Source organism: Pseudorca crassidens, chromosome 13, assembly GCF_039906515.1.
Source record: "Pseudorca crassidens isolate mPseCra1 chromosome 13, mPseCra1.hap1, whole genome shotgun sequence".
Classification (NCBI taxonomy): Eukaryota; Metazoa; Chordata; class Mammalia; order Artiodactyla; family Delphinidae; genus Pseudorca; species Pseudorca crassidens.
The window spans coordinates 12494066-12521595 of NC_090308.1; the positions used below are offsets into that span (position 1 = coordinate 12494066).

The window sequence follows — 27530 nt, forward strand, 5'->3', positions numbered from 1 at the left end:
GATATGGGTTTTCATTTTTTATGTAGTAATCCAACTATGAATTTTATAAATTATTCAGACATAGAATAATGAGAATAGTATAGATTCACAATTTTCAAAAGAATTAAAAAACATTTTTTTCAAAGTCATGGAACCTTTTCTTTGAATGAAAGTATGGCCTGCAGTTCAAGGTGAAACCAGTAAGTGTGGACTTGCTAAGCTCACCCAGGCTCTCTGCATCCTCCTTGGTCTCTTCTCCCTGCCTAGAACTCTGCCTGCTCTTGGGCATAGAGCAGGTACCCAAGTTCATGAAGCTCTCATGGGAGGATTGCTTGTTCAAGGTTTCAGAAGGAGAACCACTGACAATAGCATTTTAAGGCAGGGATGTTTCACAACCTTACTGTGAAAGAAATAGTATTTCCTGAGAACTTTTGGGGGTGAATACTGCAATAGATAGAAACACTGGCAATCTTTCTTCCTTAGATTACACATGTGTGTGTTTGTGAGAGGCTGACCCTGGTAACCTGAGTAAGAATTACTCATTTTCTATCGAAAGGAGAAGAGACTCTTCATGGTTCTTCATTCTTTAAAGGAAGGCCGCCCTGTATTTCCTTTGCTCTCTTTGGGTTTGTGTCATTTTTTCAGTTGAATGAACTGGGCACAGTCTGTTTCTTGAATGCACAAATAAAAATATCTTCTTGATTGGAGATGATATAATCGACTGTAATAACTCATGAAATGTTTGGGAAGTTAAAGTTAAGCCGCCGGCTTAAATTTGCTTTGTTAGTAATAAGACGTTCTCTACAAACCAAATTTAAAAAGATATTTTGGGGACAATTTGAGAAATTGTTAAATCAAAGTGGTGTGTATATGAAATATCATTGTAATATGTTTTCTAATATGACCTCAAAGTTTTTTCTAAGAAGAATGTTCTATAGTTCTCTAAAATAGAGCCAGATGATCCTGAATCCCACGTTTTTCAGTGAATTTTGAGTGAAACAATCTTTGCTTTCTGTCATGATGCAGCTTTTTTCCCCAAAGAACACAGAAAGGTTAAACAATGCATATTTGAGACGGCGCCAATCCTTGAGCCTTGTAAGTTACTGGTCTTGTTCTCGAAAGCACTTCTGTGTTTACGTGCTGGTTTCAAATGCTGAAAATGTCCATGTGGACTTTTACATTATTCTGTACCCTAGGACCTCCTGCTCAACAGCTGAGATAAGAAAAGAATGCTCTTGAGAGCATTAGGATGCTGTCCAAAATCTCATATATGTCTGATAAAGTTAGTGGAATGTCAGGGTCTCTGCTGTGATTAAAACATCTAAATGTGACTTGTCACGTAGCTCAAATATTAGCTCTAATCCCCATTCGCACAGAGCTCTAATTTTAGGCTCTGTAGACCCAAAGCTGTATATGTAGAATATCCCTTGTTACATTACAGATTTTCCAAATGGATACAAGAAAACGGAGCAGGAATACGCAAGTTAAGAGCGGGTATCTCTGGAGTTTGGGCTTATGGGTGACTTCTGTTTTCTTTTTTCAACTTTTTTTCTTTTGCATTTTAAAGTTTAAAACAATGCAAATATGTATTGTTTTAATATCAAAAATTTCATTTTCTGCAAAGTAGAATAGATGCTGGAGTTATTGGCAGAGCCAACCTTGGAGTAAGGACATGTTGAACGAGGGTCCTGAAGACACCTTGTTCCTTCCAACACTCAATGATAGGCACCATGTCAGACGTGCCTGTCAACTTTGGGTCTAAAAATATGCTTATGGTAGAGGTGGTGAATCAGGAGTCTGCTCTTGCAAGAAGTACCAAACAACTAGAAATGTAGTGACTCTAGACCAATAGGGAAGAGAAGGGGAAAGCTTCTTGTATAACCTGCGTTTAGCATGTGCATCCCATCCTTCCACCCCTCCCTCCCAGCATCGGGAGGTGGGTGGGAGGTCCCTGGCAGCCTCTTCTCCTTTAATGTTCCTTTGTCTTTAAACCACTGATGCGGATATTTACGAATTAGCACTGTAGGTGGAATACACATTTTTGTCAGTGAGAGGTACAGAAGGGGAGTCTTTCTAGGTGCAGGAGGTGACACAAATGAACCTGCAGTCATGGGAGTTTCTGGGGAGCGTGACGGTGCTTTAGGGAGGGCAGACATAGGTAAAATATGTGTTTTTGGTTTCTGGGAGAAGCAGAATAAGGAATGATAAAGCTGAGCAGGGACTTTTGTGTTTCGTATTTGCCTGTCTTCTTTATATCCGCTTCTGTGGCAGCTTCTTTCCCTCGCCTCCCATGCCTGGCCTCCTGCCACCCTCTGGCTGGTCAGAGACCTAAAATAACACACCATCAAATTGCTGTCTTCCCCTTTCTTTTCTTTCTCCCCGTGCTTCCCTTCATTCTCATCAAATGTACATAGAGTTGACAGCACATCAATAATCAAAGCACGGGAAAGTTTGAGAGTCATGAACTTTACCTCCTTCATGTAGCTAATCATTTGGAATGTAGTCTCTCGAACCGTGTCAGGATGAGAGTTGGCCAACACAACTGGCAAGGTTAGGCTGCAGCCAACCAACCGCTCATACACGTGTGCATGTCACAGCAGGGTCACTCCTGGCTGGCTGAGAGCATTTGGTGAACAGCCAAGTAGCTTCAGAAAGGACTCAGAGGCATGACCAGGTGCACTGCATGGGGTCCAAGAACCCTGGGAAAGAGGGGCTAAACTTATCTGCAGTTTTGGTTTAGACATGGCAGACTTGACTGATGGACAGAAGGCTTCCAAAAGGACCTGGACTAGAGGGAGAGCCCTGGGTGCCTGGCAAAAGCTAAGATGAGGGAAGTCTGGCAGCATGGGAGGAAGCTGGGCTGTGGGTACAGAGTTTCCTAACCCAGATCCTTCCTGTTCTCTACCCCTCCCTGCACAATCACTCTTCTAGGGTGTCTGTGGGTTCTGGAGGGAGAGAGATACGGTCAAAGGAAAGCATATGTCACTGTGGAGAGTGCTCATCAAAGTACTGATCAGAAACAGGTGTGTGTGTGTGTGAGTGTGTGTGTGTGTGTGTGTGTGTGTGTGTGTGTGTGTTGGTGGGCGTGTCTAGAGGAGGTTGGGGTAGTGCAGGCAGCCTCCGATGAGCATTGGGGTGGTAGCTGTTCACAGAGCAGAGGATGCCAGCCAGAGCTGCATCTTTCAGGGCAGTCGTCTTCATCTGTAAAATGGGAATAAAGACAGCACCAACTTCACAGAGTTGTGAAAACTAAATGATTAATGCGTGTACAGCATTTGACATACGCCAGCACAAACAAAGTGATAAACAGCGTTTAATAAACGTTGGCTATTGTTATTTTCATCATCGTTGCTTTTGTGAGATCCCTTCTCTCTGCTTATCTTCTGCTTATTTTCAAGTGGTTGCATAGTTTGATTTTATGTGATGCAATAAAACGGATTTTGCCAGTGTTTTTGTTTTTAATCAGAGAAATTACTTCTCGGGATGTAATAGAAAAGGGTTAGATTACACCTTAAGTACATTGAACTTGAGCAAAGTTTTAAAAATGATTGTGGCATCTCCAAGTTGCATTTTTACTGAATAAAAAAATAAGGCACGAATGTCATTTTTTTTGCTCTAAGAAGATCGTGGGAATAACTAATAACACTTGGTAGAGGTTAATATAGTATTTAAGGTAGTAATTTTAACAGTTTTGAACTCATTTTTAAAGACATAATTGGAATACTTTTCAATAGACATCAGTCTTTATTTCTTAGGAAATTACAATGATTAACTGCAGGTAGCTTCTCTTATTGTTATTTGAAGACAATAGGAGTCTGTTGAGGATTGGTGGGGCACAAAATGAATGATACATGTTTTAGTAAAGACTTCACTGCTGAAACATTTTTCATCACTCTTTTTGTCTGCCTACGATTTATGTATTCAAGGCATAGTCTTCAAATGCAGCTTTCTTTACTGTATTTGGCCTAGAAAATGAATTCAAGTGAAGGAGAAGAATAATGCTTTTCCTAGGGCTAAGATATAGATTTTTCTTTTGAGGGGCTATAGATTTTTTTTTCCTCAAAAGAAAATGATGTTACACTTGCAGAACTCTGTGAAAGTTGAAAAGAGAATTTTGTTCCTTTTGTTCCTGCTTTGGGTGTTTTCAGGATTCTGCTTCTGCTTCCTTATGAAACTGTGCACTAGACAAGGACAAGAATATCACTCTCATTATTCAGGCATTTGAAATTACTCTTTTCCTTTGAAATGAGATATTCAAATCATTGAGTGTTAGAGAAATTGTGCATGGGTGTTAGAATAAACGGATCTTGATCTGTCCTCTCAGCATGAGGCTTTCTGGAGGTGGTAAAGTGGTTTTAATCAGTGGAAAATAGCACCCGATTTCTACAAGATCTTCCCAAGCTCAGAATGATTTAGATAGTAATCTGAGTCTGAATACCACCCAGATAAGCATCTGCAGTCACATTTACCTGGACGTGGGTGGCATTGCTTTTTAAATTTCAGTATTACTATAAAAGTTGTCTGGCTTTTACCCCTATCAGTTCTCTTGATTTAGAGGTTGGGAAAACTTCTTTGTGCTCTTTCTGGCTGGAATGTCTAGTTAGAGATTCATTCTGCTGGCTGTGATCAAGTTACATACACTGGTACCCCAAATTTTCTTGATTTGGCCCTCAACTAAACAATACCAGGACTGTGAGGTCCAACAGTAAAAAGAAAAATTTTAAAACGAATTTAATATACTATGGAGTTCTTGTACAAATGCTAATTACTACAATGTGAAACAATGCTGTTTTCACTGTTTTGGGAAGTAGAAATCTTGTTCCGGGGAGAAAGAAAGAGCTGGTTTATTACTAGGTACGCTAAGTGCAAAGACAAACTTGAACAGAAGTCAATGACTTGGCGTCCAGTACAGCTAACATTCATCTACTTTTACATTGTTTCTGGTGAACTATTATAATTTCAAATCATTATAGTTGGAAAATATTTAGATAAAACATAATGTCACATTACTTTTCAATTTAAAATAACAGAACTGGAACTTTAAGCCACACAGTGTGAACAATGTGGAGTGCAGGTTGTAGGAGAGAAAAAACGATGTCTAGATGTATTTGACATGAAAATAGAGGGTTTTTTACTGCAGTATGATATTTACAGTATCTTTATACTTAAATTTTGGCCACAGAAGTAGTCTTACTGGTTATATACACTTGGATAGATTTCCATCCAAAAAGAAAAGATGATTAAAACCACCTACCTTGGGACTTCCCTGGTGGTCCAGTGGTTAAGACTTCACCTTCCAATGCAGAGGTTGCGGGTTCGATCCCTGGTCAGGGAGCTAAGATCTCACATGCCTTGTGGCCAAAAAACCAAAACATAAAACAGAAGCAATATTGTAACAAATTCAATAAAGACTTTAAAAGTGGTCCACATCAAAAACTCTTAAAAAAAATACCTACCTCACTCAGCCATAAAAACGAATGAAATAATGCCATTTGCAGCAACGTGGATGGACCTAGAGATTATCATACTAAGTGAAGTCAGACAGAGAAAGATAAATATCATATGATAATACTTATATGTGGAACATAAAAAAAATACATATGAACTTACTTACAAACCAGAAATATTCTCACAGACATAGAAAACAAACTTATGTTTACCAAAGGGGAAGGGGGGGAGGAATTAATTAGGAGCTTAAAATGTGCACATTACTATATATAAAGTAGATAAACAACAAGGACCTAGTGTATAGCACAGGGAACTCTGCTCAATATTCTATAATAACCTATGTGTGAAGAGAATCTAAAAAAGAATAGATATTTATATAGGTATAACTGAATCACTTTGCTGTACACCTGAAACTAACACAACATTGTAAATCAACTATACTTCAATAAAAAACCATAATATATATCTATACTATAACTGAATCTGTTTGCTGTACGCCTGAAACATTGTAAATTAATTATACTTCAATAAAAAATAAAAATTAAAAAAAAGGAAAAGCGGAAATGTATTTTGAGGAATGTTCAAGAGATTAGAATATTATTTTCATTTTATCTTTTAGAAAATGTTCAATTCTGGGGGAATCTCAGTTTAATGATTTCCTGCTAGCTTACTACCCAAGTTTTCCTGTTTTCTATGAGATACAACTTTCTGTCTCATTCTCCAGGAGAGACACTGGGTAATTATTATGATGAGCAAGTTACTCTTTTGCTGCCTCTTCTTGGGGTTGATGTGGTAGGACTCTGACTTCCTCCCAGGCAGTTGAGTCCTGGCAGAAATCTGATGACCTCTTTCTTGTCTTTTTCTTGCACAGATCAGAAGCAACAGACCTGGAACGAGGAAGTGCATAACTTTTTGGTATGTAATTGAGAACTCTTCAAAACTAATTCTTTCTTTTGGTGATATTCATGACCTGAACAGCCCGTACTCCACTTTGTTATTCTAATTTGTGAACCAAATTATAATAGTATAGGTATATTTACCCCGAGGCTAGGATTAATGCAGAGAGAAGCTAATGGTATTCATAAATAACCAACTGTATTTGGTCCTCTGGATTTCCCTTGAAAACGGATTCTTGACGGCGATTACATTTCAGTAGGAGAGCTGCTTAGTAAAGCAATTTATTTATGGAATTATCTTGTTTGAGCCCCTTAGTGGTCAGGGACATACCAAACTGTCAAAGTACCATAGAACTATAATTATGTGAAGAATCTATTTTATAAGCAACTATGGGTTTAGATGCCCATATGTAAATTGAAAGTTCTAGAAATGAGGCATTTACTAATATAAATTTACTAAGGACTATAATGAAATATTTATATTTAGTAATTATTATATCAATATAAAAGTAAAATAATCTTAAGATGTTCTCATCTTTAAAGTTCATCCCTAATGAGCTAGGTAAGACTGGAGTTCTACAAATATGTATCTAATTTTTCTCATTATTCCTTTAATTTCCTGTTTATAAAATGATTCAAAAAGAATGTCTTAGTTCCTCACTGGGACACCTATCACTTGTTTAGTTTAACTCTGCTTATAACTTGCCAGAGAATACAAGAGAAGCATTCTTTTCATAGCTATCTATCAAGAATACCTTCTTTTGTGACTCCATGGATATAATGAAATAGTAGTAATTTTTCAGAAAATATTAGTATATTAATTCAAGAGCTATTATTTTTCTATGAAGCGAAGAAACAATAGTAATAATAATCACTTTTCTCCCCAGTATGTACTTTCTACCACTTCCAATTACCTAGCAACTGCCTTTGAAACTTTGTTACTCATGACCCATTAGTCACCATCATTTTTTTTTAATACCTTAATAGGAGTATAATTGCTTTACGATGGTGTGTTAGTTTCTGCTTTATAACTAAGTGAATCAGCTATACATATACATATACCCCCATATCTCCTCCCTCTTGCGTCTCCCTCCCACCCTCCCTATCCCACCCCTCTAGGTGGTCACAAAGCACTGAGCTGATCTGTCTGTGCTATGTGGCTGCTTCCCACTAGCTATCTATTTTACATTTGGTAGTGTATATGTGTCCATGCCACTCTCTCACTTCGTCCCAGCTTACCCTTCCCCCTCCCCACAGCCTCAAGTCCACTCTCTATGTCTGAGTCTTTATTCCTGTCCTGTCCCTAGCTTCATCAGAACCTTTTTTTTTTTTTTTTTTTAGATTCCATATATATGTGTGAGCATACGGTATTTGTTTTTCTCTTTCTGACTTACTTCACTCTGTATAATGGACTCTAGGTCCATCCACCTCACTACAAAAACTCAATTTTGTTTCTTTTTATGGCTGAGTAATATTCCACTGTATATATGTGCCACATCTTCTTTATCCATTTATCTGTCGATGGACACTGAGGTTGCTTCCATGTCCTGGCTATTGTAAATAGAGCTGTAATGAACATTGTGGTACATGACTCTTTTATTTTATTTTATTTTATTTGCGGTACACGGGCCTCTCACCGTTGTGACCTCTCCCATTGTGGAGCACAGGCTCTGGACGCGCAGGGTCAGTGGCCCTGGCTCACGGGCCTAGCTGCTCCGCGGCATGTGGGATCTTCCTGGACCGGAGCATGAACCCGTGTCCCCTGCATCGGCAGGTGGACTCTCAACCACTGCGCCATCAGGGAAGCCTGACTCTTTTTGAATTATGGTTTTCTCAAGGTATATACCCAGTAGTGGGATTGCGGGGTCGTATGGTAGTTCGATTTTTAGTTTTTTAAGGAACCTGCATATGGTTCTCCACAGTGGCTGTATCAATTTACATTCCCACCAACAAGGCAAGAGGGTTCCCTTTTCTCCCCACCCTTTATAGTATTTATTGTTTGTAGATGTTTTAATGAAGGCCATTTTGACTGGTGTGAAGTGATACCTCATTGTAGTTTTGATTTGCATTTCTCTAATGATTAGTGATGTTGAGCATCCTTTCATGTGTTTGTTGGCAATCTGTATATCTTCTTTGGAGAAATGTCTGTTTAGGTCTTCTGCCCATTTTTTGATTGGTTTTTTTTTTTTTTTTTTTTTTTGATATTGAGCTGCATGAGCTGCTTGTAAACTTTGGAGATGAATCTTTTGTCACTTGCTTCATTTGCAAATGTTTTCTCCCATTCTGAGGGTTGTCTTTTCGTCTTGTTAGGGTTTCCCTTGCTGTGCAAACGCTTTTAAGTTTCATTAGGTCCCATTTGTTTATTTTTGTTTTTATTTCCATTACTCTAGGAGGTGGGTCAAAAAGGATCTTGCTGTGATTTATGTCATAGAGGGTTCTGCCTATGTTTTCCTCTAAGAGTTTTATAGTGTCTGGCCTTACATTTAGGTCTTTAATCCATTTTGAGTTTATTTTTGTGTATGGTGTTAGAGAGTGTTCTAATTTCACTCTTTTACATGTAGCTGTCCAGTTTTCAAAGCACCACTTATTGAAGAGGCTATCTTTTCTCCATTGTATATTCTTGCCTCCTTTATCAAAAATAAGGTGACCATATGTGTGTGGGTTTATCTCTGGGCTTTCTATCCTGTTCCATTAATCTACATTTCTTTTTTTGTGCCAGTACCATACTGTCTTGATTACTGTGGCTTTGTAGTATAGTCTGAAATCCAAGAGCCTGATTCCTCCAGCTCCGTTTTTCTTTCTCAAGATTGCTTTGCCTATTCGGGGTCTTTTGTGTTTCCATACAAATTGAGCAACCTTTTGTTCTAATTCTGTGAAAAATGCCTTTGGTAGTTTGATAGGGATTGCATTGAATCTGTAGTTTGCTTTGGGTAGTATAGTCGTTTTGACAATGTTGAATCTTCCAATCCAAGAACGTGGTATATCTCTCCATCTGTTTGTATCATCTTTAATTCCTTTCATCAGTGTCTTATGGTTTTCTGCATACCGAAAACTTTTGTCTTTTTTCTCCTTAGGTAGGTTTATTCCTAGGTATTTTATTCTTTTTGTTGCAGTGGTAAATGGGAGTGTTTCATTAATTTCTCTTTCAGATTTTTCATCATTACTGCATAGGAATGCAAGAGATTTCTGTGCATTAGTTTTGTATCCTGCTACTTTACCAAATTCATTGATTAGCTCTAGTAGTTTTCTGGTAGCATCTTTAGGATTCTGTATGTATAGTATCATGTCATCTGCAAACAGTGACAGCTTTACTTCTTTTCTGATTTGGATTCCTCTTATTTCTTTTTCTTCTCTGATTGCTGTGGCTAAAACTTCCAAAACAATGTTGAGTAATAGTGGTGAGAGTGGGCAACCTTGTCTTTTCCTGATCTTAGTGGAAATGGTTTCAGTTTTTCACCATTGAGGACGATGTTGGCTGTGGGTTTGTCATATATGGCCTTTATTATGTTGAGAAAAGTTCCCTCTATGCCTACTTTCTGGAGGATTTTTTATCATAAATGGGTGTTGAATTTTGTTGAAAGCTTTTTCTGCATCTATTGAGATGATCATATGGTTTTTCTCCTTCAATTTGTTAATATGGTTTATCACATTGACTGATTTGCATATATTGAAGAATCCTGCGTTCCTGGGATAAACCCCCTTGATCATGGTGTATGACCCTTTTAATGTGCTTTTGGATTCTGTTTGCTAGTATTTTGTTGAGGACTTTTGCATCTATGTTCATCAGTGATATTAGCCTGTAGTTTTTGACATCTTTGTCTGGTTTTGGTATCAGGGTGATGGTGGCCTCGTAGAATGAGTTTGGGAGTGTCCCTCCTCTGCTATATTTTGGAAGAGTTTGAGAAGGATAAGTGTTAGCTCTACTTTAAATGTTTGATAGAATTTGCCTGTGAAGCCATCTGGTCTTGGGCTTTTGTTTGCTGGAAGATTTTAAATCACAGTCTCAATTTCAGTGCTTGTGATTGGTCTGTTCATATTTTCTATTTCTTCCTGGTTCAGTCTTGGAAGGTTGTGCTTTTCTAAGAATTTGTCCATTTCTTCCAGGTTGTCCATTTTATTGGCACATAGTTGATTGTAGTAATCTCTTATGATCCTTTGTATTTCTGCAGTGTCACTTATTACTTCTCCTTTTTCATTTCTAATTCTATTGATTTGAGTCTTCTCCGTTTTTTTCTTGATGAGTCTGGCTAATGGTTTATCAATTTTGTTTATCTTCTCAAAGAACATGCTTTTAGTTTTATTGATCTTTGCTATCGTTTCTTTCATTTCTTTTTCATTTATTTCTGATCTGATCTTTATGATTTCTTTCCTTCTGCTAACTTTGGGGTTTCTTTGTTCTCCTTTCTCTAATTGCTTTAGGTAAGGGCTCTGGCTCACTCAGGCCGGGGGGAGGGAGAAGCACCAAATGCGGGGTGAACCTGTGGCAGCAGAGGCCAGTGTGATGTTGCACCAACCTGAGGCGCACCGTGTGTTTCCTGGGGAAATTCTCCCTGGATCTCAGGACCCTGACAGTGGCGGGCTGCACAGTCTCCCGGGAGGGGAGGTGTGGATAGTGACCTGTGCTTGCACACAGGCTTCTTGGTGGCTGCAGCAGCAGCCTTAGCATTCTCATGCCCGCCTCTGCTGTCCACGCAGATAGCCGCGGCTCTCGTCCGTCTCTGAAGCTCGTTTAGGCGGTGCTCTGTATCCCCTCTCCTTGCGCACCCCGAAGCAATGGTCTCTCGCCTCTTAGGCAGGTCCAGACTTTTTCCAGGACTCCCCCTCAGCTAGCTGTGGTGCACTGGCCCCCTTCAGGCTGTGTTCACACAACCAACCCCCGTCCTCTCCCTGGGATCTGACTTCCGAAGCTGGAACCTCAGCTCCTAGCCCCCAACCCGCCCTGGCTGGTGAGCAGACAAGCTTCTCAGGCTGGTGAGTGCTGGTCGGCACTGATCCTCTGTGCAGGAATCTCTCTGCTTTGTTCTCTGCACTTCTATTGCTGTGTTCTCCTCTGTGGCTCCGATGCTTCCCCACTGCCACCCCCCGTCTCTACCAGTGAAGGGGTTTCCTAGTGTGTGGAAACTTTTCCTTCTTCACAGTTCCCTCCCCGAGGTGCAGGTCTGGTCCCTATTCTTTTTTTTTTTTTTGCGGTACACGGGCCTCTCACTGTTGTGGCCTCTCCCATTGCGGAGCACAGGCTCCGGACGCGCAGGCTCAGCGGCCATGGCTCATGGGCCCAGCCACTCGGCGGCATGTGGGATCTTCCCGGACCGGGGCATGAACCCGTGTCCCCTGCATCGGCAAGCAGACTCTCAACCACTGCGCCACCAGGGAAGCCCATGGTCCCTATGCTTATGTTTCTGTTTTTTCTTTTTTCTTTGGCCTTACCCAGGTACATGGGGAGTTTCTTGCATTTCGGGAAGTCTGAGGTCTTCTGCCAGCGTTCGGTAGGTGTTCTGTAGGAGTTGTTCCACATGTAGATGTATTTCTGATGTATTTGTTGGGAGGAAGGTGATCTCCACGTCTTACTCCTCCGCCATCTTTCAGGTCTCTCCCTGAGAAGATATTTTGATCTCATGATTGATTGTGTGTCTGACTGGATATTGAATTTTATGTAGAAAATTTATTTTCATTTAGAACTTTCAAGGCATTGCTCCAACATCTTTGACATTCCATGTTGCATATGAGAAATCTGCTGTCATTCTTATTCTTGTTTCTTTGTAGATAAATACCTTTTTATCCTCTCTGCATACCTTCAAAATTCTGAAATTTCACAAGACATATTCAAATGCACATCTTTAAAAATATGTCTGATTCAGCATTTTGTGGCATAGGAAGATTATTATTTTCCCTCTCCCTCTGAGCTCTGATTCCCACTACTTTGGTTTCATTCTCTGTTCTCTCCACCAGGTAACCAAGATGGCTACTGCTAACTCTGGGTTTGCATTGCACTCATGACTAAAATCCCAGAAAAAAGGACAAGTCTTTTTCCTAATTCTCTAGGCAGAATTTCCTGATTAGCCTGAGTAGGTTCATGTGCTCCTTTCTGAATTGGTCATTGTGTCAAAGAGGATAAGTACTTTGATTCATCTATTTCTTATCGCCTCTACTGCTTCTGCTCTGGCTCAAGACATTCTAACATCTTCTCGGGATGACTGTGGGAGCCTCTTAACTGGTTTCTCAATTAATATCCTTGCTCGCATCAGTATTTTGGCTAGAGCCAGAGCTGTTAATGTGTTTGTCAGATCAAAACCCTACAAAGCTTGCCTGGAAAGATTAAAGGGAAGCTAGAGTCTTCAACCATTGCCTAAGAGACCACTAAGATCTAAGAGAGGATACAAGAGAGAGGAAGGATGCAGCTTCTGGAAGGCCACACTGACAAATTTGTAGCACGTCATATAGTTAATGAGATGCCTTTGAAGCGTTTTTAATTGACATAAATCTTAGAAAGATTTATCTGGTAGCAGTATTAAAGATGAAATGGAGACATACAAACCAAGATAAGGGAGATCCACTAAAGTGGTCTAGGCCGAGTGATGATGGGCTGAACTACACTTTGGAGCAGTGAGAATGAAAGAGAGGTAGATTTATATCAGTGATGTTTATAAAGGAGAATCAGTTGCTCTTTGTTACTCTACATGACCTTAGTTCAGACCTGGCTCTCTCACCTACTAGCTGTATGACCTTAAATAATTTACATAATTCTCAATTCAAATCTCTCCTTGACTTTAAAATAAAAATAATATTAATTCCTAACTCAAAAAAAAAAGACCACCAAGACCAAGTCAGATCTGCATGATCTGACTTCCCATGACCCCTCTGACCTCATCTGCTGCCACTCGCCTTCCGTTGCACCCCCAGCCTCAGCTGTGCTGGCCTCCTTGTTATGCCTCACACATGCCAGACACCTTCTCAGTCCCACTCTGGGGCCACTGCGTTGGCCGTTCCCCAAAGCTGGGCTGCTTCACCCTTGGATAGCCATGGGCTATTTCTTCACCTCTTTCAGGTCTTTACCCTAATATCGGCTATTTAGTGAGTCCATTTCTATCTATCCATTTAAAAATCACAACCCTCTCTAATACTCTCCCCTATTTTATTTTTCCCCATTTATCCCAGTCTAATATACCATTTATTTTACTTACTTATCTTATTAATTATTTGTCTATCCCCATGAAATGTAGGCCCCATGAGGGCAGGAGGTTTTATCTATTGTGTTCAATATTGTATCTTCAGGCTATAAAACTGTCAGCCAATACGTATCTGACGAATGAATGAATGATTGGCAAACCTAAGCCATGTGCTTGCTCCTGTTTGGGGGAATGTGGGACCACATGATTGACAGTGCCTCAAGGAGGGGAAGAGGCAATTCCTTGAAGTAAAAGGAGCTGGTCTGACAAAAATTAATAAATAACCAATAAAAGATTCTTCTAGTGAGCTTTGAGAAATGGCAGTCTGTATTAAAAGGGCCTAAGATTAATAGGTGGAAGAAAGCAGCAGATCTGAAACCTGACAGTAATTTTCCAATTTGTTTGATTCTGAATTTTGCATGTATACAGTAGTCCGATATGTTATAATTAGTTTTTAAATGTTAAAGTAATTTTGCCTGGAAAAAATTATGGGGAAAATAATTTTCTCTGATTTTATGAATAATTTATTTCATTTTCAGTTAGATGTTTACTCCCACTGATCAATGTGTGAAAAAATGTTAGACTTTGGCAAAGAATATTTTATTTCTTTCAGGAGAGCAGGTTGCAAGATGGATAATTGGGTAATCTCTCTATATTAGATTTTTTCTTAACTATTTACCTGCATCCAAATGAAAGTTTTTGATGTTAACAGTTTCAGGCTGAATAATTGGCAGGTTAAGAGGTATAACTCAGAAGTGTTTATTTTGTGTCTAGTTTTTCCTACTTTACCAGTCTTGCTGGAGTTCTACTTTATTAATTTTTGTTCAAAGAATTACCTTTGTGTTTTATTAATCTTCTCTATATTTTTCTATTTTATTGATTTCTGCCTTTATTTTTACTATATCTATCTTGGGTTTGTTATTTTGCTATTTTTCTCATTTCATGTGTTAAGCTCTTAACTTATTTGTTTTCAACCCTTCTTTTTTTGATAAATGCATTTAAAGTATAAATTTTCCTTTGAAAAATGCTTTAGCTGTGTTTCCTAAAACTTTTTTGATATGTAGTGTTTTCAATGGTGATAAATTTTAAATATTTCCCATTTGATTTCCTTAATTCTTTTTTAAAATTTAATTTTTATTTTATATTGGGGTATAGCTGATTTACAATGTTGTGTTAGTTTCAGGTGTACAGCAAAGTGGTTCAGTTATACATGTACATATATCTATTCTTTTGCAGATTCTTTTCCCACATAGGTTATTATAAAATATCAAGTGGAGTTCCCTGTGCTATACACAGGTCCTTGTTGATTATCTATACAATTTTTTTAGTAGTGCAAGATTTAGTTTCCAGACATGTAGACTATTTAAAGCTATGTTTTCATTATTAATTTCTATAATTAATGCATTACAGCCAGAGGAAATAATCTGTGTTAAACTGGTTCTGTGAAATTTATCAAGACTTCCTTTGTAATACAGTACTTTTGTCAATTTTTGACAGTATACCATGTGTGCTGAAAATGAGAGTTTATTCTCTGTTTCTCAAGTATAGAGTTCTGTGTGTCTAAATTTACTAATTTGTGTCATTTGGGTCATCTACATTTCTGTTTATTTATTGTCTGCTTAAGCTATTGATATCTGAGAGATGTGTGCTATAATCTTCAACTATAATTGTCAAGTTATATATTTCTCTTTCCAGTTCTATGAGTTGTGCTTGCTTGAGGCAATATATTTATATGTCTATGAAGGTTATATTTTCTGATTGTATTTTTTGTTATATATGTATATTTACCATGAATTTTATATTTTCAGATATTAAAATTGTCATCACAGCTTTCTTTGTTCGTGTTTGCCTGTATATTTGTTTCCATCTTTTAAATTTTAACATTTCACATCCTTCTGTTTTCTGTTTTTCTTCTTTTAGATAACATACTGCTAAATCTTACTTTTTAAAATAAATTTTATTTTGAAATATAACGTATATTATATTAACTATAATATTCATAGATTGCACAAAACTAATTTGAATAGCTTGATGCTTTGTCACAGAGCAAAAATTCTTGTAACGACTACTTGAGTCAAGAAATAGGATACTGTTGGGATAGCCCGAATCACGTCTTGGCCTCTTCTAATAAATAATCCCTGCCTTCCCTTAAAGGTAGCCACTCTCCCGCCATTTGTGATAATTACTGCCTTGCATTCCTGTATAATTTAGTGACCCAGGTGTACTTTGCTAAACACTGAGGTCTAGTTTTGTCAGTTTTATTATTTTATATAAACAGAATTATACATTGTATATTCTTTGGTGTCTTGTTTCTTTCTCTCAATATTATATGACTGTGAGATATGGAGTTTCCCCTTTTTTATTGCTAAGTAGTATTCCATTGTATGACTAATCCACAATTTATTTATCTACTTTCCTGTTTATGGACATTTGGATTTTTTTTTTAACATTTTCTCTATTATTAATAAAGCTTCTAGAAACATTATTATACATGTTTTCAGTGTACATGTGCGTGCATATCTGATGCATGTACATTTAAGAGTAAAACTTATGGGTCATAGGCTATGCATGTGGTCAGTTTAGCAGATTTTGCCCAACAGTTTTCCAAAATGGTTGTCCTAATTTACGCTCTCTACAGCAGTGTTTGAGTGTTTTCTTTGGCTCTACAATGTACTTGTTATTGTCAGTCTTCTAAAACTTCATGATTTTGGCCAGTGTTTAATGATGTTTCTTTACAGTTTTACCTTGTATTTCATTGAACGGTAATGAGGTTAAGCACCTTTTCATACATATATTGGCTAATTGATATCCTCATTTGTGAAACGGCTCTTAAGTTTTTTCTCATTTTTCTCTTGGGTTTTTCTGTCTGTTTCTGACTGATTTATAGAAATTCTTTATGCATTCCGGTATATAGCCTTGTATAGGTTATATGTACTGCATATATCTTTTCTCATTCATTTACTTGCTTTTACAATCCCTACTGTTGTCTTTTGGTAAACGGAAATTCTTAATTTTAGTGGGTTCCAATTTATCAAGTTTTTCCTTTATGATTAGAACCAATGGGGAAATGACAGTATTTTCAATAAATGATACTGAGACAATTGGTTATTAATTTTAAAAATGAAAATTAACCCTTATCTGAAACCAGAATCAAAGATCAATTGCAAGTAGATTATAGATCTAAAATGAAAGGCAAAACAACAGAAGTTCTAGAAGAAAAGGTAAGATAATATCCTTTTGCCAATAGGATAATAAAATTAACAACAAAGAAAAAGCACTAACCATAGTCATCTTTGCAATCTTTTTTTAAAAATTTACTTATTATTTTATTTTTTGGCTGCGTTGGGTCTTCGTTGCTGTGTGCAGGCTTTCTCTAGTTGTGGCGAGTGGGGGCTACTCTGTTGTGGTGCGCGGGCTCCTCATTGTGGTGGCCTCTCTTGTTGTGGAGCATGGGCTCTAGGAGTGTTGGCTTCAGTAGTTGTGGCACACGGGCTCAGTAGTTGTGGCACACGGGCTCAGTAGTTGTGGTTTGTGGGCTCTAGAGCTCAGGCTCAGTAGTTGTGGCGCACGGGCTTAGTTGCTCCACGGCCTGTGGGATCTTCCCGGACCAGGGCTTGAACCCGTGTCCCTTGCATTGACAGGCAGATTCCTAACCACTGCGCCACCAGGGAAGCTCCATCTTTGCAATCTTGAGTCCTCTAATTAATGAATATGACATATCCTTCCATTTGTTTGTATCTTCTTTAATTTCTTTCAATAATGCTTTATAGATTTCTTCACAGAAGTATTACATGTGTTTTGTTAGAGTCATTCTAATGTATTTGGAATTTAATGATGTTGTTATATTTGTATCTTCTTATAAATTTTATTTTCATGCTATCTGTTGCTGGCATGTAGAAAAGTTATTGATTTTTACATATTGGGCAGGTATCTAGCAACCCTTCTATATCCACTTTTCAGTTTAAATAATTCACATGTAGATTCTTTTCCATATGTAAAATCATATCATCTGAAAATATTGACAATCTTAATTTCTTATTTTTTAATTATTGTAATGCTTACTGATTTTTAATGAGCTCTTCTGATACAATGTTCAGCATCTTTGGTTTATTCCTAATATCCAAGAAAAGGTTTCAACATATTACCATCAAATATGTGATGGAAGAAAGAAGGACCACCTTACTTACTGAAAATGGTAGTGAGGACCTCTTTGTTTTGCCCAGGACAGAATTTGAGAAGAGCTTGGCTTGGTAGTTCTTCTCTGATTCATGTGGTTTTAGCTGGAGTGGTTGTGACAGAAGGATCCGCTTCCAAGATCACTTTTTTTTTTTTTGCGGTACGCGGGCCTCTCACCGTTGTGGCCTCTCACCGTTGTGGCCTCTCCCGTTGCAGAGCACAGGCTCCGGACGCGCAGGCTCAGCGGCCATGGCTCACGGGCCCAGCCGCTCCGCGGCATGTGGGATCCTCCCGGACCGGGTCACGAACCCGCGTCCCCTGCATCGGCAGGCGGACTCTCAACCACTGCGCCACCAGGGAAGCCCCAAGATCACTTTTTCATCCACACGTCTGTGTTCCTTAGGTCCTCCTTTTCCTAGCACTTTGTTCTCCTGGGACTCTCTACGTGGCTTGGCTTTTCCTGGTCCAGCAGTCTTAGAGTGACTGGACTTTGTAAATGTAATCTGGCTTCCCTGAGAACAAGTGTTTCTCTTTCACATTTAAAATTCTATGGGTTGGGGTCGGTGAGTTCATACCCATTGAAATTAAACTTATCTATTTAATTAAAAAAACGTTTCTCCTCTAAACGTTTGACATAAGCCAAATTTCAGTAAAATGGTGTCAGGAAAAAATAAATAATTCCTTGTTTCCTTGTGATGACAGACTTTTGAGGTTAAAGTCATCTAGGGCAGTGGGAGGGTGGCAGGTGCAGATGTAAGCTGAGTGTGAGAAGATGGGTATAAAACAGTGTGTAGGTGAGGTGTGGGTGAGAGAGTGCAAAATGAAGAGAGCAGGCAGGTCACAGGAAGCTGGGCGGACCACAGGAAGCTGGCTGGGAAAAACGTCTTTGGCTTTACTTAATTAAAAGCAAGAATAAAACAACCCAAAGACAAATGGAAAATCTCATACACGAAGTCTATAAAGAGATGGAAACAAAAAAAATAAGCACACGCGAGTTCAGAGAAAGGTGAACTCAAGTGGCTGGCCAATAACATTCTACTCTAATTTTTGTGTTACTTCTCAAGACTTTATGCAGTATGATAATCTAATTAAAAATCAGTAAAGAGCAAAAATTTCCTTTAGAAATAAACACAAAATAGTCTTTTTTAAAGCTTAGATTTCCAGCTTTATGATTCTAGTAGTTTTTAAAAATGCTCTATTGAAATCAAAAGCAGGAGTGAGAATGATCTTTCAAAATGATCTTTCAGTCTTTGGTCTCAAGCTAAACAGTGTACTTACATGTTTGTCCACTAGGTGTCTCTTTGCATACATGTTATGATTCCAGAGAAAGCTAATCTATTTCCGCAGGCAATAGTTTGCGTGGACCGTGTCAACAAATGTCTCAGTTTTGGGGTATTTAAGAATGGCTTTAATTTAACAGGTCTTCTTTAATAAATAGAGGCATCTTGGCTAGAGCTCTCATTCTTGCTTTAAAAAAATTTTGGAGACATTAACCAGGAATTGTCAGCAGACACAGAATTCAGGTACTTGCATCAGGGTTGTTGATACAGGTAGCCTGCCCATTTAAGATTGCAACCAGGAAGTTAGCCCTCCATTATTTATAAATGAAGCCTTGGCAAGGGTGCTCAATTCCAAAACAAGCTGCCTTTGGCTCTCCAATGTCTCTCTTTCCAGAAACTATATTTCTTGTGGATCAGATCCTTCAAAATCGCCCAGTGGCAGCTGATCTGTGGTCCCATATGTAGCCCTTTGAGTAAAAGATGTCAACTGTGGTGAGTCACATTAGGCTTCTTTGAATTGTTCAAATTTGGTAAATTGTTTACCTTCTCTAACTTGTCCTAAAATACAGGCAGGGTCAATATAAATCAACAGATATTTATTAGGTGCCTACTGTATGCCTGGCCTGCAGTGTCTACGAGAATTCTGGGACTCAATTCATTCTCTAAGAATGTGATGAGTCTTACTGTTTGCAGAAAAATTAAGCATGCTTCTAAGGAGAAGTTGAAAAGGCAACATTATTATAAGAGGCAACACTGTTAATGTCCAAAGGACCCTGAGCTTGGGGTCTGAAGGCTTGAATTCTGACTTTATGACTTGCTAGCTGTGTAGAGTAGTTAGTCTATCTGCTCTGTATGTCAGTTTCTTTACTTGTAAAAGTATAGGTAATATTACTTTACAGAGTTGGGACTTCCCTGGCAGTCCAGTGGTTAAGACTCCACGCTGCCAATGCAGGGGGTGAGGTTTCGCTCCCTGGTTGGGAAACTAAGATTCCACGTGCCTCACGGTGTGGCCAAAAAAAAAAAGAAAAAAATTACAGAGTTGATGTGAAGACTGCAAATAATTTGCTATAATTCTGACGAGTATCATTGTAAGGGCTTCCAGGAGAAGTCTCCCTCTTCTTGGTAAAGGCAGCCTTTCCTCTTGTGATGCACAGCAGGTTAGTTAATCACGGTCACTACTTCTCCTGTCGGACAGGGCCTTGGGCACTCATTTTTCAAAATCATAAGGCCCATCAAAGTGATATTTCCCAAGAAAGAGCTAGCCAGACAAAAGGGGAAGTTTTGCTCCAACTGCAGAGCAATGCGTGCAAACAACAGGCAGCTTTGTAATAGTTCTTCCTTTTCTGGCTTCCTTCTAGCCTGCAATGGTCCTGTAGCAGAGGCCACTGCTGCATGGGGTACACCTATTCCTTTTAGTGAAAAGAGGGTTCAATGGAGGGTTGTTTGGCAAAGCTGAGTTAAAGTGAAGGGCTGCCTCGGAGCAGTGTGAACACAGTCTGGAGTTCACAGGCAGAAACATATACTCTCTTCCAGAAAGCAAAAATATGAATATAACTCATGTGGAGAAATTTAGGGCTGCAAATGGCCGAAAGGTGAGGGTGATCATTTGCCATTCTTGTCTGGCCCATCTTAGTGCATTGTATCTGCTCTCACCCCACACAGGCTGGAGTGAAGTGAATTTATGAATCAGGTGTTGTTACTCAGGGGCTGCCATTGTAGACGACCAGGGTGTGCTTATGCGACAGACTGTTGTTGCCCTAATAACTGATGCTTTGCCTGTGGGCTACTAGTGCTGCCTGTGGTCTTGTCACAGGCCTGGTGGCCCCGTCCCTACTTGATGGAGCATCCTGAGGCTAGTACAAATCGGTGAAGAGGTTCCTTGGGTTTCCATCACCAATCTTTTAAATCCAACCTAAGCACACAGCTAGTTTGGATCTTAGAATGCCTGGCTCCTAGAAGTGCCTTGGATCTGTCACTGGTCTAGGAGGCAGGTGCCTTGCAGGTTTTATCTGCATTGGTGCACGAAGCTGCTACTATGGCGTGTGTGTGTGTGTGTGTGTGTGTGTGTGTGTGTGTGTGTTGGGAGGTGTGAAAACATATTTTGCAGGGCCCCTACTTTTATAAATAATTTGAAGAGCCAAAAGTCAGTGTGCTAGCCCGATTCTGGAGGGCTGGTGGGATCAATCACTTACTGGGTGGTGCTGTGGAATTTAAGACAATTGCGGAAACAGAATCAACCCTACAAAGATGAGTTCTGGTGGTCTCTGGGCATCTGGTCGACCTCACTAGCTGGTGAAGGGAAAGCGCCTCGGTTGGGAGCAATGGGCACAGGGCGCACATGGGCGGCTCCTGGCTACTGCCCGGAGGTGGATTGGTAGGGCCCTGCCCCCTTGCCAGAGCCCTAAGGGCATGCTGGGACACAGACCATAATCTGTGACTCTTTCGGGTTCTGGAGGCTGCACTCGGGCATATACGCCTGCCGCAAGAGATGCGAGGGAGCTTCGTGCCTCCCTAAGGGGCAGGTCCAGCAGCCCTTTCAGTTTGGTGCAGGTTCTTCCAGGACGTAGAAGAGGCAGATTGTTGGTGATCGCTTACAGTTTGCCACCTGCTTGTTACTTTGGTAAAATGATCCTTTGGGAATAGAGAATGACATTGTTGGCTGAAAGAAGGGTTTTTTTTCCCCCCTTAGATTTGTGGATTTTTATGTCTAAACCTTGATTGTCAGGGCTGACAGCTTACGTGGGAATGCAGGAGAGTAAGGAAGAAGCCTGCCAATCTCCTCAGATGATGGATCACGGCATTGCAGTAGTGTTGAAAATAAAATAATTTTATTATAGTTTCTGTTTTAAAAAAGTCGCAGCTCTTAAAACCATCTGTCAGATTATCCTCAAAGTTGAGAGACTGCAGAAAAGAAATGCAGTGAAATGAGTGGAAAAGTTAAAGATAAAAAAGAGAAAATAAATGACAGAGGAAGAATGAGACTTTTAAAGCGTGTAGGAGATGGATTGGAACAGAAGACAATAGAGCTAAAATTAAAAAGGAAAAAGCTTGAAATAATTTGGATAAATATTTCCATTTCGTAAATTTCCTGGACAAAGTAACAACCCCAGGCCAGCCCACCCCATACATCCCTGCAGGTGTACTCACAGGAAGGTCATCTTGCATTTGGCTCCCTTCTCTCCTGCTCTGCCTTAACAAGAGATTTCCTGCTAAGTAGCAAAGCTAATGGATTGTTTCATGTCCTTTGCTTTTATATCTGAGCAAAGATGAATTTTCTCTCCTGCTTCCCGTGGCATCACTACGATGGACAATCACTTAACAGAAGATGCTTACAGACAGTTCTCATTGTTAGTTAAGTGTACACTTTGTTGTTACATGTTTTCCATGCTTTTCGATGATTGAGACTTCTGCCTCTAGGGTGACCTGCATCTTCTGGCTCCAAAGAGCTCTAGTTTTTGGATTAAGGATAATGCACATTGTTTGCCTCATGGATTGTCCATAAATCCATTCACTGTTCTGAGAATGTCTTGTCAAATGCTAGCACTGTAATGTTAAAGGATAAACATGTGAATTAATCTGTTGGTGTTTTAAATTTTTATTCAGTTTTGTTGTTTTCACTTAAGGCTCTATGAAAAAAGAGAATAAACCTGGCTCATAGTTTCTTTTAATTGGAAAATTATCTCAAAATCACAATAAATTGTATTCTTTTAAAAAAATCTTTAAAACAGTAGGCATGGTACTTGTTTTGCTGCATCATCCCAAAGATTATAATGTTCACTGAGGGATAATCAAGACAGTTACTTTTGGATCAGTTGAACCTATAACTGCCTTTAGTGAGGTTTTTTTTTAAAGATTTAAAAAAAAATACCAGTTATACTATCTACTGTCTGCTTTATCAATAGTGCCTTTGTTGCATATTGATATTCTTGGTTTATTTTCTGGTTTTAAAATGATACAGGACCAGAATCCATATTTCTGACTTAACTGATTTACCAAACAGTTTCTAAAATAAGTTGCTAGAATGAACTTTTGTTTGTGTAAAATGAGAGGGACTGATTCTTCACCAGTGTCTTAGTCAGTTTGGGCTTCTGTAACAAAATACTGTAAACTAGGTGGCTTATCAACAACAGAAATTCATTTCTCACAGTTCTGGAGTCTGGAACTGGCATTATGGTGCCAGCACGGTCAGGTTCTGGTACGAGCCCTTTTCTGGGTTGCAGAGTGCTAACCCTTCTTCTTGTATCTTCACATGGTGGAAAGAGTGAGCTGGCTCTCTGACCCCTTCTTAAAAGGGCACTAATCTCATTTATGAGGGCCCCTGCCATTATGACCTATTTACCTCCCCAAGGCCCCACCTCCAAATACTACCACACTGGGAATTAGATTTCAACATACGAATTTTTCAGGGCCACAAACATTCAGTCCATAACAACCAGTATATATTAAGGAAAAAATCTCTTCTTTGAAATTAGCTTTATTATGCATTTGGTAATGAAATGTGTTTCTACTTTGCAGTTACAGAGCTTATCAGAAATACATTTTATGTCATTGCACTAACTTAAAAAGTATTAATAACCTCAGTGTTTTGGCTAAGTCTCATGTTGTGGTGTGTTAAGGATTGTTCTTTAAAGAAGGTAACTGTCTCAAATATGACTGAGAAAACTATTCCCTTAAACTCTGAAATATGGTACCAAAAATGTCTAGAGGAGAGTAGGTTAGGGAGTTTAATCCACCTCCAAATGTGAACGCTATTTTATTTGATGAAAACTGCTGTCACCCTGGCTCAGACCCTTCAGTTGTGTGCTAAGTCCATTAGGAAGAATAGTTTTCTATAACAAAGCTGTTTCTAGGTAATTGCTCCCATTCTATGTAATTGCTACCTCTTTTTGAGCATCCACGTGTTTCCCATATGAGATTTCACTTAATTCTCACAAAAACCCTATCAGCTGGTTATTATCATTTCTGTTTAAGAGATGAAGCTCTTACCATTTATAGAAGTTAAGTGATTTTCCTAAGTTTCCACATTTAGCAAGTGGCAGAGTGAAATCTGTTTGACCATAATCCATGTGTATGCAGTAGTTATAAAGCTTTTTTTTTCTTTTTTTGGTTGTGTACCCATAAAATAATATGGAAACCCTATGTGCTCCTTCACAGTTTAAATCGTCATTCAGAGTTTTTATCGTATGTTTAAATAGATGTGAAAGATGTAATTTCTGGCATATTATAAATCTTCATAGTGAAAAAGGTAAAATTTCTCTTTAAATATAACTTAGGCAATATAAACCGAAATCTGACATGTCTTGCTATTTTTTTAAAGTAATCTTTGAAGTTTTACATAGCTCTTTTTTTTTTTTTTTTTTTTTTTGTGGTATGCGGGCCTCTCCCTGTTGTGGCCTCTCCCGTTGCAGAGCACAGGCTCCAGACGTGCAGGCTCAGCAGCCATGGCTCACGGGCCCAGCCGCTCCACGGCATGTGGGATCTTCCCGGACCGGGGCACGAACCCGTGTCCCCTGCATCGGCAGGTGGACTCTCAACCACTGTGCCACCAGGGGAGCCCTACATAGCTCTTTTTTATTTTTTCCCCTGGAGCTCATTTTCTCATTCCAGTACTCCATAGATTTTTGTTCAATTATATAATATTTTTATGCTTGAAAATTTATTGGTAATAATAATTAATAAAATTATTATTAATAATTTATTGATAATTATGTAATACATTTCAACTATATATATATTTAAAATTAAATTAATTTAAAAAATTTGAGGTGACATAATTCTTTAAGCCATAAATGATTTCATTTGGAATGAGTTATTATTATAATTCTTATTGGTACATAACAAACAATATGAATGTTACACATTTTGATGGATAATGATAACTACAAGAGGTAAATTTTTTTTTAACATCTTTATTGGAGTATAATTGCTTTACAATGGTGTGTTAGTTTCTGCTTTATAACAAAGTGAACCAGTTATACATATACATATGTCCCCATATCTCTTCCCTCTTCAATCTCCCTCCCTCCGACCCTCCCTATCCCACCCCTCTAAGTGGTCACAAAGCACTGAGCTGATCTCCCTGTGCTATGCGGCTGCTTACCACTAGCTATCTACCTTACGTTTGGTAGTGTATATATGTCCATGCCTCTCTCGCTTTGTCACAGCTTACCCTTCCCCCTCCCCATATCCTCAAGTCCATTCTCTAGTAGGTCTGTGTCTTTATTCCTGTCTTACCCCTAGGTTCTTCATGACATTTTTTTCCTTAAATTCCATATATATGTGTTAGCATACTGTATTTGTCTTTCTGTTTCTGACTTACTTCACTCTGTGTGACAGACTCTAGGTCTGTCCACCTCCTTACAAATAGCTCAATTTCGTTTCTTTTTATGGCTGAGTAATATTCCATTGTATATATGTGCCACGTCTTCTTTATCCATTCATCCAATGATGGACACTTAGGTTGCTTCCATGTCCTGGCTATTGTAAATAGAGCTGCAATGAACATTTTGGTACATGACTCTTTTTGAATTATGGTTTTCTCAGGATATATGCCCAGTAGTGGGATTGCTGGGTCATATGGTAGCTCTATTTGTAGTTTTTTAAGGAACCTCCATACTGTTCACCACAGTGGCTGTATCAATTTACATTCCCACCAACAGTGCAAGAGGGTTCCCTTTTCTCCACACCCTCTCCAGCATTTATTGTTTCTAGATTTTTTGATGATGGCCATTCTGACCGGTGTGAGATGATATCTCATTGTAGTTTTGATTTTCACTTCTCTAATGATTAATGATGTTGAGCATTATTTCATGTGTTTGTTGGCAGTCCGTATATCTTCTTTGGAGAAATGTCTATTTAGGTCTTCTGCCCATTTTTGGATTGGGCTGTTTGTTTTTTTGTTATTGAGCTGCATGAGCTGCTTATAAATTTTGGAGATTAATCCTTTGTCAGTTGCTTCATTTGCAAATATTTTCTCCCATTCTGAGGGTTGTCTTTTGGTTTTGTTTATGGTTTCCTTTGCTTTGCAAAAGCTTTGAAGTTTCATTAGGTCCCATTTGTTTATTTTTGTTTTTATTTTCATTTCCCTAGGAGGTGGGTCAAAAAGGATCTTGCTGTGATTTATGTCATAGAGAGTTCTGCCTATGTTTTCCTCTAAGAGTTTGATAGTGTCTGGCCCTACATTTAGGTCTTTAATCCATTTTGAGCTTTTTTTTGTGTATGGTGTTAGGGAGTGATCTAATCTCATACTTTTACATGTAGCTGTCCAGTTTTCCCAGCACCACTTATTGAAGAGGCTGTCCTTTCTCCACTGTACATTCCTGCCTCCTTTATCAAAGATAAGGTGACCATATGTGTGTGGGTTTATCTCTGGGCTTTCTATACTGTTCCATTGATCTATATTTCTGTTTTAGTGCCAGTACCATACTGTCTTGATTACTGTAGTTTTGTAGTATAGTCTGAAGTCAGGGAGCCTGATTCCTCCAGCTCCGCTTTTTGTTCTCAAGATTGCTTTGGCTATTCGGGGTCTTTTGTGTTTCCATACAAATTGTGAATTTTTTGGTTCTAGTTCTGTAAAAATTGCCAGTGGTAGTTTGATAGGGATTGCATTGAATCTGTAGATTGCTTTGGGTAGTAGAGTCATTTTCACAATGTTGATTCTTCCAATCCAAGAACATGGTATATCTCTCCATCTATTTGTATCATCTTTAATTTCTTTCATCAGTGTCTTATAATTTTCTGCATACAGGTCTTTTCTCTCCTTAGGTAGGTTTATTCCTAGATATTTTATTCTTTTTGTTGCAGTGGTAAATGGGAGTGTTTTCTTGATTTCACTTTCAGATTTGTCATCATTAGTGTATAGGAATGCCAGAGATTTCTGTGCATTAATTTTGTATCCTGCTACTTTACCAAATTCATTGATTAGCTCTAGTAGTTTTCTGGTAGCATCTTTAGGATTCTCTATGTATAGTATCATGTCATCTGCAAACAATGACAGCTTTACTTCTTCTTTTCCAATTTGGATTCCTTTTATTTCCTTTTCTTCTCTGATTTCTGTGGCTAAAACTTCCAAAACTATGTTGAATAAGTGTGGTGAGAGTGGGCAACCTTTTCTTGTTCCTGATCTTAGTGGAAATGCTTTCAGTTTTTCACCATTGAGGACGATGTTGGCTGTGGGTTTGTCATATATGGCCTTTATTATGTTGAGGAAAGTTCCCTCTATGCCTACTTTCTGCAAGGTTTTTATCAGAAATGGGTGTTGAATTTTGTCAAAAGCTTTCTCTGCATCTATTGAGATGATCATATGGTTTTTTTCCTTCAATTTGTTAATACGGTGTATCACGTTGATTGATTTGCATATATTGAAGAATCCTTGCATTCCTGGAATAAACCCCACTTGATCATGGTGTATGATCCATTTAATATGCTGTTGGATTCTGTTTGCTAGTATTTTGTTGAGGATTTTTGCATCTATGTTCATCAGTGATATTGGCCTATAGTTTTCTTTTTTCTTTTCTTTTCTTTTTTTTTTTTTGCGGTATGCGGGCCTCTCACCGTTGTGGCCTCTCCCGTTGCGGAGCACAGGC

General features: G+C 38.8%; 1 protein-coding gene across 2 annotated transcripts in view; it reads left to right on the top strand.

Annotated features, from left to right (window-relative positions):
* The window catches only part of IPCEF1 (interaction protein for cytohesin exchange factors 1), a 183075-nt gene that overhangs the window by 48407 nt on the left and 107138 nt on the right, over positions 1-27530 (top strand). Inside the window, exon 3 of one of the 2 annotated variants that reach the window (XM_067701721.1) lies at positions 6299-6342. The gene's annotated coding sequence lies outside the window, so the exon portion shown is untranslated. Of the gene's footprint in view, positions 1-6298; positions 6343-11771; positions 11810-27530 lie in introns of those variants that run through there. The other variant, XM_067701722.1, reaches the window with a different exon arrangement.